General features: G+C 41.9%; 8 non-coding genes and 1 pseudogene across 8 annotated transcripts; all 9 read right to left on the bottom strand.

Moving 5' to 3' along the window:
• Nucleotides 1-142: 142 nt before the first annotated feature.
• Nucleotides 143-261, bottom strand: LOC117275197 (5S ribosomal RNA). Its single transcript, XR_004505345.2, has one exon. It is a non-coding gene; the product is annotated as a 5S ribosomal RNA (ribosomal RNA).
• Nucleotides 262-784: 523 nt separating this feature from the next.
• Nucleotides 785-903, bottom strand: LOC117281974 (5S ribosomal RNA). The gene has a single exon (XR_011415857.1). It is a non-coding gene; the product is annotated as a 5S ribosomal RNA (ribosomal RNA).
• Nucleotides 904-1,424: 521 nt separating this feature from the next.
• On the bottom strand, nt 1,425-1,543 carry LOC117281970 (5S ribosomal RNA). The gene has a single exon (XR_004512609.2). It is a non-coding gene; the product is annotated as a 5S ribosomal RNA (ribosomal RNA).
• A 520-nt stretch (nt 1,544-2,063) lies between these two features.
• Nucleotides 2,064-2,182, bottom strand: LOC138910714 (5S ribosomal RNA). Its single transcript, XR_011415860.1, has one exon. It is a non-coding gene; the product is annotated as a 5S ribosomal RNA (ribosomal RNA).
• A 515-nt stretch (nt 2,183-2,697) lies between these two features.
• On the bottom strand, nt 2,698-2,815 carry LOC138910738 (5S ribosomal RNA). The gene has a single exon (XR_011415879.1). It is a non-coding gene; the product is annotated as a 5S ribosomal RNA (ribosomal RNA).
• Nucleotides 2,816-3,337: 522 nt separating this feature from the next.
• Nucleotides 3,338-3,456, bottom strand: LOC117279484 (5S ribosomal RNA; annotated as a pseudogene).
• A 522-nt stretch (nt 3,457-3,978) lies between these two features.
• LOC117279481 (5S ribosomal RNA) lies at nt 3,979-4,097 on the bottom strand. Its single transcript, XR_004509904.2, has one exon. It is a non-coding gene; the product is annotated as a 5S ribosomal RNA (ribosomal RNA).
• A 525-nt stretch (nt 4,098-4,622) lies between these two features.
• Nucleotides 4,623-4,741, bottom strand: LOC117279483 (5S ribosomal RNA). The gene has a single exon (XR_011415853.1). It is a non-coding gene; the product is annotated as a 5S ribosomal RNA (ribosomal RNA).
• Nucleotides 4,742-5,262: 521 nt separating this feature from the next.
• LOC138910706 (5S ribosomal RNA) lies at nt 5,263-5,381 on the bottom strand. Its single transcript, XR_011415858.1, has one exon. It is a non-coding gene; the product is annotated as a 5S ribosomal RNA (ribosomal RNA).
• Between the last annotated feature and the right edge of the window lie 9,862 nt (nt 5,382-15,243).

Here is a 15,243-nt window from a genome sequence, read left to right as displayed (position 1 = left end):
ATAACTATTAGCTTTAAAAATATTGTTATTTTGTGTAAATAAATATCTATTTCGTTTACAGTGCTTAAATCTCATTTATGAATTTATTAGACATACCGCCATTATATTAAAAGAAGTATTATACAAATTTTGCCTAAAACGAGGGATGCAACACGAGGACTACCCAGGGGTTCACCCATCCTAGTACTACTCTCGCCCAAGCACGCTTCATTTTGGACTTCTGATGGGATCTGGTGCGTTAGTGCTGGTATGATCGCATCCGACATTCCTTGCATTCTAAATTCTCTTAATACCTTTCCTCCTTCCGCTTTAGGTGAGAAGGTGTATAACTTTAAACCGACATAACTGTACACTCATTTATCCGTTTTACGCAATTCCTCTTTTGATTTTGAACTATTTTTCCCAGGAAAAGGCATTAACCAACAACAACAAGCCGCGCTCGACGATAATATCACAATTAGAGGGCCCGTAAGGCCTAGCTACATGCCTATCACACTAGGCCGCATGGAACGGCGACGTCGCAACTAGACATTTTACGGATGTCGCCTTCGAGACCAAGGCGGAGTGATGTGTCAAGTGCAACGGTGTTAAGCCCGTAAATATTTTCCTTATTTACTATATATTGCTTTTTTGATTTTTTTCATAACTATTAGCTTTAAAAATATTGTTATATCGTCTAAAAAAATATCTATTTCATTTGCACTTCTTAAAACTAATTTGTGAATTTATTAGACATACCGCCGATACATTAGAAGAAGTAAGATACAAATTTTGCCTAAAAAGAGGGATGCAACACGGGGACTTCCCAGGGGGTCACCCATCCCAGTACTACTCTCGCTATTGCACGCTTAGCTTCGGAGTTCTGATGGGATCCGGTGCGTTAGTGATGGTATGAGTGCATCTGACATTCCTTGCACTCTAAATTCTCTTAATACCTTTCCTCTTTCCGCTTTAGGTGCGAAGGTGTATAACCTTAAAACGACATAACTTTACGCTCATTTATACGGTTATGTAATTCTTTTTTTGATTTTAACTATTTTTCGCGGGCAAAGGCATTGACCAACAAAACTAAGTTGCGCTCGAGGATAATATCACAATAAGAGGGCCCGTAAAGCCTAGCTACATGCCTATCACACTAGGCTGCATGGAACGACGACGTCGCAACTAGACGTTTTACGGATGTCGCCTTTGAGGCCAAGGCATAGTGACGTGGCAAGTGCAACGGTGTTAAGCCCGTAAATATTTTCCTTATTGACTATGTATTGCTTTTTTGATTTTTTTCATAACTATTAGCTTTAAAAATATTGTTATTTCGTGTAAAAAAATATCTATTTCATTTACACTGTTTAAAACGCATTTGTAAATTTATTAGACATACCGCCGATACATTAAAAGAAGTAAGATACAAATTTTGCCTAAAAAGAAGGATGCAACACGAGGATTTCCTAGGGGATCACCCATCCCAGTACTACTCTCGCCCATGCACGCTTAGCTTCGGAGTTCTGTTGGGATCCGCAGCGTTAGTGCTGGTATGATCGCATCCGACATTCCTTGCACTCTAAATTCTCTTAATACCTTTCCTTCTTCCGCTTTAGGTGCAAAGGTGTAAAAACTTAAAACGACATAACTTTACGCTCATTTATTTGTTTCACGCAATTCCTCTTTTGATTTCAACTATTTTTCGCGAGCAAAGGCATTGACCAACAACAAGAAGCTGCGCTCGACGATAATATCACAGTTAGAGGGCCCGTAAGGCCTAGATATATGCCTATCACACTTGGCCGCAGGGAACGGCGACGTCGCAACTAGACATTTTACGGAATTCGCCTTCGAAGCCAATGCATAGTGACGTGTCAAGTGAAATGGTGTTAAGCCCGTAAATATTTTCCTAATTTACTATATATTGCTTTTTTTATTTTCTCATAACTATTAGCTTTAAAAATATTGTTATTTCGTATAAAAAATATCTTTTTCGTTTACACTGCTTAAAACTCATTTTTGAATTTATTAGACGTACCGCCAATACATTAAAAGAAGTAAGATACAAATTTTGCCTAAAAAGAGGGATGCAATACGGGGACTTCCCAGGGGGACACCCATCCTAGTACTACTCTCGCCCAAGCACGCTTAGCTTCGGAGTTCTGATGGGATCTGGTGTGTTAGTACTGGTATGATCGCATCCGACATTCCTTGCACTCTAAATTCTCTTTATACCTTTCCTCCTTCCGCTTTAGGTGCGAAGGTGTAAAACCTTAAAATGACATAACTTTACGCTCATTTATCCGTTTTACGCAATTCCTCTTTTGATTTAAACTATTTTTGGCGGGCAAAGGTATTGACCAACAACAATACGCTGCGCTAGACGATAATATCACAATTAGAGGGCCCGTAAGATAATGCCTATCACACTAGGCCGCATGGAACGGCGACGTCGCAACTAGACATTTTACGGATATCGCCTTCGAGGCCAAGGCATAGTGACGTGTCAAGTGCAATGGTGTTAAGCCCATAAATATTTTCCTTATTTACTATATATTGCTTTTTTGATTTTTTTCTTAACTATTAGCTTTAGAAATATTGTTATTTCGTGTAAACAAATATCTATTTCGTTTATACTGCTTAAAACTGATTTGTGAATTTATTAGACATACCGCCGATACATTAAAAGAAGTAAGATACAAATTTTGCCTAAAAAGAGGGATGCAACACGAGGACTTCCCAGGGGGTCACCCATCCTAGTACTACTCTCGCCCAAGCACGCTTAGCTTCGGAGTCTGATGGGATCCGGTGGGTTAGTGCTGGTATGATCACATTCGACATTCCTTGCACTCTAAATTCTCTTAATACCTTTCATCTTTCCTCTTTAGATGGGAAGGTGTAAAACCTTAAAGCGACATAACTTTACGCTCATTTATCCGTTTTACGCAATTTCTCTTTCGATTTCAACTATTTTTTCGCGGGAAAAGGCATTAACCAACAACAACAAGTCGCGCTGGATGATAATATCATAATTAGAGGGCCCGTAAGGCCTAGCTGCATGCCTATCACACTAGGCCGCATGGAACGGCGGCGTCATAACTAGACGGTTTACGGATGTCGCCTTCAAAGTCAAGGCATAGTGACGTGTCAAGTGAAACGGTGTTAAACCCGTAAATATTTTCCTTATTTACTATATATTGCTTTTTTGATTTTCTCCTAACTATTAGCTTTAAAAATATTATTATTTCATGTAAAAAAATATCTATTTCCTTTACACTGCTTAAAACTCATTTGTGAATTTATTTGACATACCGTCGATACTTTAAAAAAAGTAAGATACAAATTTTGCCTAAAAAGAGGGATACAATATGAGGACTTCCCAGGGGGACACCCATCCTAGTGCTACTCTCGTGCAAGTACGCTTTTCTTCGTACTTCTGATGGGATCCGGTGCGTTAGTACTGGTATGATCGCATCCGGCATTCCTTGCACTCTAAATTCTCTTAATACCTTTCCTCCTTCTGCTTTAGGTGCGAAGGTGTAAAACCTTAAAACGACATAACTTTACGCTCATTTATCCGTTTTACGCAATTGCTCTTTTGATTTCAACTATTTTTTGCCGGTAAAGGCATTGACCAACAACAACAAGCCGCGCTCGATGATAATATAACAATTAGAGGCCCCGTAAGGCCTAGCTACATGTCTATCACACTAGGCCACATTGAACGGCGACGTCACAACTAGACATTTTACGGATGTCGCCTTCGAGGCCAATGCATAGTGACGTGTCAAGTTCAACGGTGTTAAGCCCGTAAATATTTTTCTTATTTACTATATATTGCATTTTTTATTTTTTTCATAAATATTAGCTTTAAAAAAATTGATATTTCATATAAAAATATTTCTTTTTCGTTTACACTGCTTAATACTCATTTGCAAATTTATTAGACATACCGCCGATACATTAAAAGAAGTAAGATACAAATTTTGCCTAAAAGGAGGGATGCAACACGAGGATTTCCCAGGGGGTCACCCATCGTAGTACTTCTCTCACCCAAGCATGCTTAGCTTCGTAATTCTGATGGGATCCGGTGCGTTAGTACTAGTATGAACGCATCCGACATTCCTTGCACTCTAAATTCTCTTTATACCTTTCTTCCTTTCGCTTTAGGTGCGAAGGTGTAAAACCTTAAAACGACATAACTTTACGCTCATTTATCCGTTTTACGCAATTCCTCTTTTGATATCAACTATTTTTCGCGGGCAAAGGTATTGACCAACAACAACAAGCCGCGCTCTATGATAATATCACAATTAGACGGCCCGTAAGGCCTAGCTACATGCCTATCACACTAGGCCGCATGGAACGACGACGTCGCAACTAGACATTTTATGGATATCGCCTTCGAGTCCAAGGTGTAGTGACGTGTCAAGTGCAATGGTGTTAAGACTGTAAATATTTTCCTTATTTACTATATATTGCTTTTTTGATTTTTTTTTTCATAACTATGAGCTTTAAAAATATTGTTATTTCGTCTAAAAATATATCTATTTCGTTTGCACTGCTTAAAACTCATTTGTGAATTTATTAGACATACCGCCGATACATTAGAAGAAGTAAGATACAAATTTTGCCTAAAAAGAGGGATGCAACACGGGGACTTCCCAGGGGGTCACCCATCCCAGTACTACTCTCGCCCATGCACTCTTAGCTTCGGAGTTCTGATGGGATCCGGTGCGTTAGTGCTGGTATGAATGCATCCGACATTCCTTGCACTCTAAATTCTCTTAATACCTTTCCTCCTTCCGCTTTAGGTGCGAAGGTGTAAAACCTTAAAACGACATAACTTTACGCTCATTTATCTGGTTACGTAATTCTTCTTTTGATTTCAACTATTTTTCGCGGGCAAAGGCTTTGACCAACAAAACCAAGTTGCGCTCGACGATAATATCACAATAAGAGGGCCCGTAAAGCCTAGCTATATGCCTATCACACTAGGCCGCATGGAAAGGCGATGTCGCAACTAGACGTTTTACGGATGTCGCCTTCGAGGCCAAGGCGTAGTGACGTGTCAAGTGCAACGGTGTTAAGCCCGTAAATATTTTCCTTATTGAGTATGTATTGCTTTTTTGATTTTTTTCATAACTATTAGCTTTAAAAATATTGTTATTTCGTGTAAAAAAATATCTATTTCATTTACACTGTTTAAAACGCATTTGTAAATTTATTAGACATACCGCCGATACATTAAAATAAGTAAGATACAAATTTTGCCTAAAAAGAAGGATGCAACATGAGGACTTCCTAGGAGGTCACCCATCCCAGTACTACTCTCGCCCATGCACGCTTAGCTTCTGAGTTCTGTTGGGATGCGGTGCGTTAGTGCTGGTATGATCGCATCCGACATTCCTTGCACTCTAAAATCTCTTAATACCTTTCCTCCTTCCGCTTTAGGTGCGAAGGTGTAAAACCTTAAAACGACATAACTTTACGCTCATTTATTTGTTTCACGCAATTCCTCTTTTGATTTCAACTATTTTTCGCGGGCAAAGGTTTAGTGACCCAACCGGTCATTTTATCTTTTAGAACCCCATTCCCTAAAATAAAACTTCCCGTAGGTACTTGTAATGATTTATTACTTGCGGGGATGGTTGGTTCGGGATTTGGAAGTGTTTGGGGTGAAACCGGAACACTTGGTTCCTTAAGTTGGCCTTAAAGTGCTAAGTTTGACTTCGGTCAACATTTTGAGAAAATGACCCCGGAATAGAATTTTGATGATCCCAACAGCTCCGTATGGTGATTTTGGACTTAGGAGCGTGTTCGGAATTTTATTTGGAAGTCCGTAGTTAAATTAGGCTTGAAATGGATAAATACAAGAATTTAAGTTTGGAAGTTTGACCGATAAGTTGACTTTTTGATACCGGAGTCGGAATCCAATTCCAAAAATTTTCATAGCTCCGTTATGTAATTTATGACTTGTGTGTAAAATTTGAGGTCAATCAGAGTTGATTTGATAGGTTTCGACATTGAATGTAGAAGTTGAAAACTCTTAGTTTCATTAAGCTTGAATTGGGGTATGATTCATGATTTTAGCGTTGTTTGATGTGATTTAGAGGTTCGACTAAGTTCGTATGATGTTTTAGGACTTGTTGGTATATTTGTTTGAGGTCCCGAGGGCCTCGGGTGAGTTTCAGATGGTTAACGGATCAAAAATTTGAGTTAAAAAGCTGCTGCAATTTTTCCTCTTCTATTGGACATTCTGGGCTTTGATCGAGCCCAGATATCGAGCCCAGGTATCGAGCCCAGGGTTGATGAGGTACAGGCTCGAGCTAGTGTATCGAAGCCATGATCGAAGGTCCAACTCGAGGGCCATGATCGGAGGTCCAGCTCGAGGGCCATGATCGAAGGGAAGGCTCGAGGGCCAGGATCGAGACCCAAGATCGAGGGTCACAATCGAAGGCTCAAGCTCGATGCCATGATTGAGGCTATGATCGAAGGCCCAACCTTGATGCCTTGATTGAGGCCATGACCGAGGTCCAGGCTTGAGCCTGTGATCAAAGCCGCGATCGAGGCCCAGTTCGAGGACCAGTTCCAAAGGCTGCTGGGCAGTTTTATAAAAAGAGGGCATTCGTCCCATTTGCCATTTTTGACGAACTTGAGCTTGAGCAGAGATAACTTTTGGCAGATTTTCAAGGGAAAAACATTAGGGTAAGTGATTCTAACTCGGATTTGGTCTACATATACAAGTATATCATTGTTTTCACAATTTAATTAGTGTTTTGAGATTGAAATTTGGAAAAGTTTAGAAATCTCATAGAAACAAAATTTTGAGATTTCGGCATCGATTCAGAGTCGGATTTGAGTGAAACTGGTATGGTTGGACTCGTAATTGAATGGATTGTCGGATTTCATAACTTTCGCCGGATTTTCGAGATGTGGGCCCCGCGGGCGAAAGTTTAATTAATTTTTGGATCTTTTCTTAAAAATATAGTATTTTCTTATAGAATTGATTCCTATAATATTTAGTGATTGTATCGAATTATTTTGGCTAGATTCGAGCCAGACGGAGTTGGATAATCGTGGAAAAGGCCTTATAGTGGATTAAATTGGAGCAAGACGAGGTAAGTCTCTTGTCTAATCTTGTGAGGGGAAAATTACCTCATATGTGATTAAAATTAAATAATTGTTGCTAATTGTGGGGGGCTACGTATGCACGAGGTGACGAGAGTCCGTGCGTTGCTACTACTAATGCTAAAGTCCGGGTAGTTTAGAACTCAAAGCATGCCTTACTTGTGTAAATTGTATTCTTTGATTTATTTATATTAATTGATATCTATATGAATATATTGTGAATTGTTAGATAAAGATATTAAAGGATGGAAATCTCATAGGCTTGGTTGTCTGTTTAAATCAATTAATTGTTAAAGGAAATTATTCTCCTCCCAAATTCATCTTATAATAAATATACTCTCCTTCCGGAGGCACATAAGAAAATGTCCTCCTTTCTTGTGGAGCGGGCCGAATGCCTCGGCAGGATAGATGCATCTATGGATCACGCCGCACGTCCCTCGGCAGTGTACACGACACTCTGGATCAGGCCGTACATCCTCGGCAGAAATCGTGCTTAATAATAATAATTACACGATACTTTAATAATTTATTTCAGCTTGTGAAGCTAATTAATAAATTGGAAAATCGTTGGAATTTAATGAATTATTATTCTTGCTTGTTTAGGAATTAATTGTTACTCCTGTAAATGAGATTTAGTTGATAAATTGGAATTTATTTGAATTGAAGGAATTTAATTAATATATTGAGAATTGTTACATTTGAAGGAATTTGATTATTTCCGCTGATTAAATAAATTATTGTAAATTCTGTAAATCATGCAGATTTAAATATCCTAATTTTATTTCAATTATTATTGACCTATAGTGAGTGTCAAAGTCGGCCATCTCGTCTCTACCACTTCGAGATTAGGCTTGATACTTACTGGGTACACGTTGTTTACGTACTCATACTACACTTGGTGCACTTTTTGTGCAGGATCTGAGACAGGTACTAGTGGACGACCTATCATCACATACCCACGTCATCCCGAGGCATAGTGGTGAGCTGCCTTTCTGAGCCGTTCTGCAGCTACCAGTGTCTCTTCTTATATTTATATTCTGTCTATTTCATTTCAGACAGTATTTGGAGTTTTGTATAATCTACTAGATGCTCATGCACTTGTTACACCGGGTCTTGGCACACACATTGGTAGAAGTTAGTATTTTATTATTTTCTTGGAATAAACGCTTAACCAATGTATGATTGACTTATTAGTTGGCTTGCCTAGCTGTAGTGTTGGGTGCCATCACAACCTATAGGTGAAATTGGGTCGTGACAACATGGTATTAGAGCACTAGGTTCACGTAGGTCTCACAAGTTATGAGCAGACCTAATAGAGTCTTGCGGATCGGTACGGAGACGTCTGTACTTATCTTCGAGAGGCTATATGGTGTTAGGAAACTACCTTTCTTCATATTCCATCGTGCAATTGATGTAGTACTAAATATCCTTCTCTTATTCTCTTACAGATGGTGAGAACACGCTCTAATTAGATTCCAGACCAGGGAAGAGCTACTCCCCCAGTTGCTAGAGGCCGAGGGAGGGCTCCAGCCCGTGGTAGAGGGCGAGGACGTCCCAAGACTATTCCGGTTATGCCGCCAGTGGATCCAGTAGAGAATCCCATTATTGAGGAGTAGGGTGAGGTGCCTGTGGCAGAGCCAGCTCCGGTGGACTTCACATCTGCACCGGGATTTCAGGATGTCATGGGTCGTATGCTGCGATTCATGGACAATATGACTCAGGCCGGTTTATTTCCGGCAGACCCAGCCACTTCTCAGGCGGGTGGGGGAGCACAGACCCCTACCGCGCAGGCTCATGGACAGGCAGCTGCTGTATATCAGACCCAGGGTGCACTACCCGTGGGTGGAGTCCAGCCAGTGGCAGCAGCTACACCTAAGCCCAGGCCAGCTGTAACCGCCGATCCTCAGAAACTATTGGACAGATGGACTAGAATACATCCTCCTGTCTTGGGGGGTGAGCGACATGAGGATCCACAGGATTTCATTGATCGTTGCAAGGATAGACTGTACAACATGAGGATATTGGAATCCCATGGGGTTGATTTCGCTACTTTTCAGCTAGAGGGTAGAGCCCGTAGATGGTGGCAGTCTTATGCTCTTGGCAGACCAGCAGATTCTCCTCCCATGACTTGGGACAGGTTCACCCGTATCTTCTTGGATAGGTATATTCCACCCTCCCAGAGGGAAGAGTTTCGGTTTCAGTTTGAGCAGCTCCAACAGGGTTAGATGTCAGTGACTGATTATGAGGCGAGGTTTTCTGAATTATCTCGCTATGCACTAATGATACTCCCTACTGAGGCGGAGAGAGTGCGAAGGTTTGTAGCCAGTTTACATACTGGTATTCAAGCTACTATGGCTCGAGAGGTTGAGATGGGTACTTCTTATGAGCGAGTTGTTGAGATAGCCCGGAGGATTGAGGGTGTACGTCAGCGGAGCCGAGAGCATATTATGAGAGATAAGCGGTTCAGGTACTCTAGAGAGTTCAGAGGTGCTCCGTCCGGGGGCAGAGGTCAGTTCGTGAGGGGACAGTCCAGCAGACCCCCATATCCAGCACCACCAGCTCCTCGAGGTGCTCCAGTGCGACCTTATCTCAGTGCTATCCCAGAGAGTTCTTACCGCCCACCAGTTATTCAGGGTCCTCCCAGTGGTTATTCAGGTCCCCGGGGCTAGACACTTAGTCAGCAGCCCATCGCCCCAAAGAGTTGTTATGAGTGCGGGGATCCCAGTCACATGCGGAGATTTTGCCCTAGGCTTCAAGGTAGACCAGTACAGTAGGGTCAGAAACCTATGCTTACCGGACCAGTTGCTCCACCAGTAGTCTGACCACCCAGAGGTGGAGGATAGGTGGGTAGGGGCTGTCCTAGGGGTGGAGGTCAGCCAGGCGGAGGCCAGCTAGTTGGCGCTCCAGCTCGGTTCTATGCTTTTCCGGCTAGAGCAGATGCAGAGGCCTCCGATGCCGTGATTACATGTATTTTTTCTATTTGTGGCAAAGATGCCTCAGTATTATTTGATCCAGGATCTACGTATTCATATGTGTCATCTCTATTTGCTCTATTCCTGAGTGTTTCTCGTGAGTCCTTGAGTACTCCTATTTATGTGTCCACTCCTGTGGGCGATTCTGTTGTTGTGAACCGAATCTACCGGTCTTGTATTATTACATTCTGTGGTTATGAAACTAGAGCAGATCTCCTATTGCTTGAGATGACCGATTTTGAAATTATTCTGGGTATGGACTGGTTATCTCCATATCATGCTATTCTAGATTGTCATGCCAAGACTGTTACCTTGGCTATTCCAGCATTGCCTAAGCTGGAGTGGAAGGATTCGCCTGTTAGTTCATTTAATCGAGTTATTTCTTTTATAAAGGCTCAACACATGGTTGAGTAGGGTTGTTTGGCTTATCTAGCCTATGTTCGGGATACTACTGCAGAGACTCTAGCTATTGATTCAGTGCCTGTAGTTCGGGAGTTCCCCGATGTATTTCCGTTAGATCTTCCAGGTATGCCACCTGATCGTAATATTGATTTCTGTATTGACTTGGCTTTAGATACCGAGCCTATATCTATCCCACCGTATCGCATGGCTCCGAAAGAATTGAAAGAATTGAAAGAACAGCTTGAAGAGTTACTAGCCAAAGGGTTTGCCAGACCGAGTGTATCGCCTTGGGGTGCACCAGTATTATTTGTGAAAAAGAAGGATGGAACAATGCGGATGTGTATTTATTATCGCCAATTGAACAAAGTCACTATTAAGAACAAGTACCCGTTGCCGCGTATTGATGATCTATTTGACCAGTTGCAGGGTGCTAGGGTATTCTCTACAATCGACTTGAGGTCGGGGTACCATCAGTTGAATATTCGGGATTCAGATGTTCCGAAGACTTCTTTCCGTACTAGATATGGTCATTATGAGTTTCTGGTAATGTCTTTTGGTTTAACTAATGCCCCGACAGCGTTTATGGATCTGATGAACAGGGTATTCAGGCCATATATTGACTCATTTGTCATTGTCTTCATTGATGACATTTTGATTTACTCACGTAGTAAGGAGGAGCATGAGCAGCATATGAGAGTAGTGCTTCAGACATTGCGGGAACAAAAGCTATATGCTAAGTTCTCTAAATGTGAGTTTTGTCTAGAGTCTGTAGCATTTTTGGGACATATTGTATCGGGCGAATGTATTAAAGTTGATCCCAAAAAGATTGAGGCAGTTCAGAATTGGCATTGTCCCACTTCGGCGACGGAGATCAGGAGTTTTCTGGGTTTGGCAGGTTATTATCGTCGGTTCGTGGAAGGTTTTTCATCTATTGCAGCACCTTTGACCAAATTAACCCAGAAGGGTGCTCCATTCCGATGGTCTGATGATTGTGAGGTGAGCTTTCAGAAGCTCAAGACATCATTGACTACAGCACTAGTGTTAGTGTTGCCTTCCGGTTCGGGGATGTATACAGTGTATTGCGACACTTCACGCGTTGGCTTGGGTTGTGTATTGATGCAGGAAGGGCAAGTTATTGCATATGCTTCACGTCAGTTGAAGCCCCACGAAAAGAATTATCCGGTACATGATTTGGAGTTAGTTGCGATTGTTCACGCTCTTAAGATTTGGAGGCATTATCTTTATGGGGTGTCTTGTGAAGTTTACACTGATCATCACAATTTGCAGCATTTGTTCAAGCAGAGGGACCTAAATTTGAGACAGCGCAGATGGATGGAGTTACTAAAAGATTACGATATTACTATCCTGTATCATCCGGGCAAAGCATATGTGGTTGTAGATGCCTTGAGCAGAAAGGCAGAGAGTATGGGTAGTTTGGCTTTCATTTCAGCAGAGGAAAGGCCATTAGCCTCGGATATTCAGTCCTTGGCTAACAGACTTGTGAGGCTGGATATTTTAGAGCCCAGCCGATTTCTTGCATGTGTTGTGGCCCAATCTTCACTATTTGAGCAGATCAAGGCTCGCCAGTATGATGACCCACACCTGGTGGTTTTTCGTGAAACGGTACTATGAGGTGGTGCCAAGGAAGTTACTATTAAAGCGGATGGTGTTTTGCGACTCCAGGATCGTCTATGTGTTCCTAATGTGGATGGACTGAGGAAAAAGATCCTGGAAGAGGCACACAGTTCTTGATATTCTATTCATCTAGGTGCTACTAAGATGTATCGTGACTTGAGGCAACATTATTGGTGGCGACGAATAAAAAAGGACATAGTTGAGTATGTAGCTCGGTGTCTAAATTGCCTGCAAGTTAAATATGAGCACCAGAGGCCAGGTGGCCTACTCCAGCAGATGACCATACCATAGTGGAAATGGGAACGAATTACTATGGATTTTGTAGTTGGGTTACCGCGGACCTTGAGGAAGTTTGATGCAGTTTGGGTGATTGTTGACAGGTTGACTAAGTCGACACATTTTATTCCTGTTGTGACTACGTATACTTCAGAGAGGTTGGCTCAGATTTACATTCAGGAGATAGTTCGGTTGCACGGTGTGCCAATTTCCATCATATTAGATAGAGGTCCCCAGTTTACTTCACATTTCTAGAGAGCAGTACAGAGTGAGTTGGGGACCCGTGTAGAGCTCAGCACAGCCTTTCATCCGCAGACCGATGGAGAGTCAGAGAGGACAATTCAGATTTTGGAGGATATGCTTAGGGCATGTGTGATTGACTTTGGAGGTCAGTGGGATCGTTTCCTGTCTTTGGCCGAGTTTGCTTATAATAACAGTTACCAATCCAGCATCGAGATGACTCCATTTGAGGCTTTATATGGTCGGCGATGTCGTTCACCTATAGGATGGTTTGAGCCAGGTGAGGCTAAGTTATATGGTACTGATTTGGTAAGGGATGCCTTGGAAAAGGTAAAGTTGATTCAGGAGCGACTTCGTACAGCACAGTCCAGACAAAAGAGTTACGCGGATTAGAAAGCGCGTGATATATCATTTATGGTAGGTGAAAAAGTTCTCTTGAAGGTTTCGCCGATGAAGGGAATTTTGAGATTCGGGAAGAAGGGCAAGTTGAGCCCAAGGTTTATAGGCCCATTTTAGGTGTTGAAACGAGTTGGGGAGGTTGCTTATGAGCTTGCATTGCCTCACAGCCTATCGGGAGTTAATCTAATTTTTCACGTATCTATGCTCCGGAAGTATCATGCCGACCTATCATATGTGTTAGACTTCAGCACAGTTCAGCTAGATAATAGCTTGGGTTATGAAGATAAGCCAATTACCATTGTTGATAAACAGGTTCGCCAGTTGAGATCCAAGAGGAGTTTTGCAGTAAAAGTCCAGTGGAGGGGCTAACTAGTCGAGGAAGCGACTTGGGAGGCCGAGGAAAACATGCGGAGCAGATATCCAGACTTATTCAGCACTTCAGGTACAATTCTAAACCCGTTCGAGGACGAACGTTTGTTTAAGAGGTGGAGAATGTAATGACCCAACCGATCATTTTAACTTTTAGAAACCCGTTCCCTAAAATAAAATTTCCCGTAGGTGCTTGTAATGATTTATGACTTGCGGGGATGGTTGGTTCGGGATTTGGAAGTATTTGGGGTGAAACCGGAACACTTGGTTCCTTAAGTTGGCCTTAAAGGGCTAAGTTTGACTTCGGTCAACATTTTGAGAAAACGACCCCGGAATAGAATTTTGATGATTCCAACAGCTCCGTATGGTGATTTTGGACTTAGGAGCATATTCGGAATTTTATTTGGAAGTCCGTAGTTAAATTAGGCTTGAAATGGATAAAAACAAGAATTTAAGTTTTGAAGTTTGACCGATGAGTTGACTTTTTGATACCGGAGTCGGAATCCAGTTCCGAAAATTTTCATAGCTCCGGTATGTAATTTATGACTTGTGTGTAAAATTTGAGGTCAATCGGAGTTGATTTGATAGGTTTCGACATTGAATGTAGAAGTTGAAAACTCTTAGTTTCATTAAGCTTGAATTGGGGTATGATTCATGGTTTTAGCATTGTTTGATGTGATTTAGAGGTTCAGCTAAGTTCTTATGATATTTTAGGACTAGGTCCCGAGGGCCTCGGGTGAGTTTCGGATGGTTAACGGATCAAAAATTTGAGTTAAAAAGCTGCTGCAATTTTTCCTCTTCTGTTGGACATTCTGGGCTGTGATCGAGCCCAGATATCGAGCCAGATATCGAGCCCAGGTATCGAGCCCAGGGTTGACGAGGTACAGGCTCAAGCTAGTGTATCGAAGCCATGATCGAAAGTCCAACTCGAGGGCCATGATCGAAGGTCCAGCTCGAGGGCCATGATCGAAGGCAAGGCTCGAGGGCCAGGATTGAGACCCACGATCGAGGGTCAGAATCGAAGGCTCAAGCTCGATGCCATAATTGAGGCTATGATCGAAGGCCCAACCTCAATGCCCTGATCGAGGCCATGACCGAGGTCCAGGCTCGAGCCTGTGATCGAAGCCGCGATCGAGGCCCAGTTCGAGGACCAGTTCCGAAGGCTGCTGGGCAGTTTTATAAAAAGAGGGCATTCGTCCCATTTGCCATTTTTGACGAACTTGAGCTTGAGCATGAGACGACTTTTGGCAGATTTTCAAGGGAAAAACATTGGGGTAAGTGATTCTAACTCGGATTTGGTCTACATATACAAGTATATCATTGTTTTCACAATTTAATTAGTATTTTGAGATTGAAATTTGGAAAAGTTTAGAAATCTCATAGAAATGAAAATTTGAGATTTCGGTATCGATTCGGAGTAGGATTTGAGTGAAACTGGTATGGTTGGACTCGTAATTGAATGGGTTGCCGGATTTCATAACTTTCGCCGGATTTTCTAGATGTGGGCCCTGCGGGCGAATGTTTAATTAATTTCGGGATCTTTTCTTAAAAATGTAGTATTTTCTTATAGAATTGATTCCTATAATATTTAGTGATTTTATCGAATTATTTTGGCTAGGTTCGAGCCAGACGGAGTTGGATAATCGTGAAAAAGGCCTTATAGTGGATTAAATTGGAGGAAGACGAGGTAAGTTTCTTGTCTAATCTTGTGAGGGGGAAATTACCTCATAGGTGATTAAAATTAAATAATTGTTGCTAATTGTGGGGGGCTACGTACGCACGAGGTGACCGTGCGTAGCTACTATTAATGCTAAAGTCCGGGTAGTTTAGGACTCAAAGC

The sequence above is a fragment of the Nicotiana tomentosiformis genome, chromosome 4, assembly GCF_000390325.3.
Source record: "Nicotiana tomentosiformis chromosome 4, ASM39032v3, whole genome shotgun sequence".
Lineage (NCBI taxonomy): Eukaryota > Viridiplantae > Streptophyta > Magnoliopsida > Solanales > Solanaceae > Nicotiana > Nicotiana tomentosiformis.
Note: the sequence above shows the minus strand (reverse complement) of the source record. Positions and strands in the feature narration are given on the sequence as shown.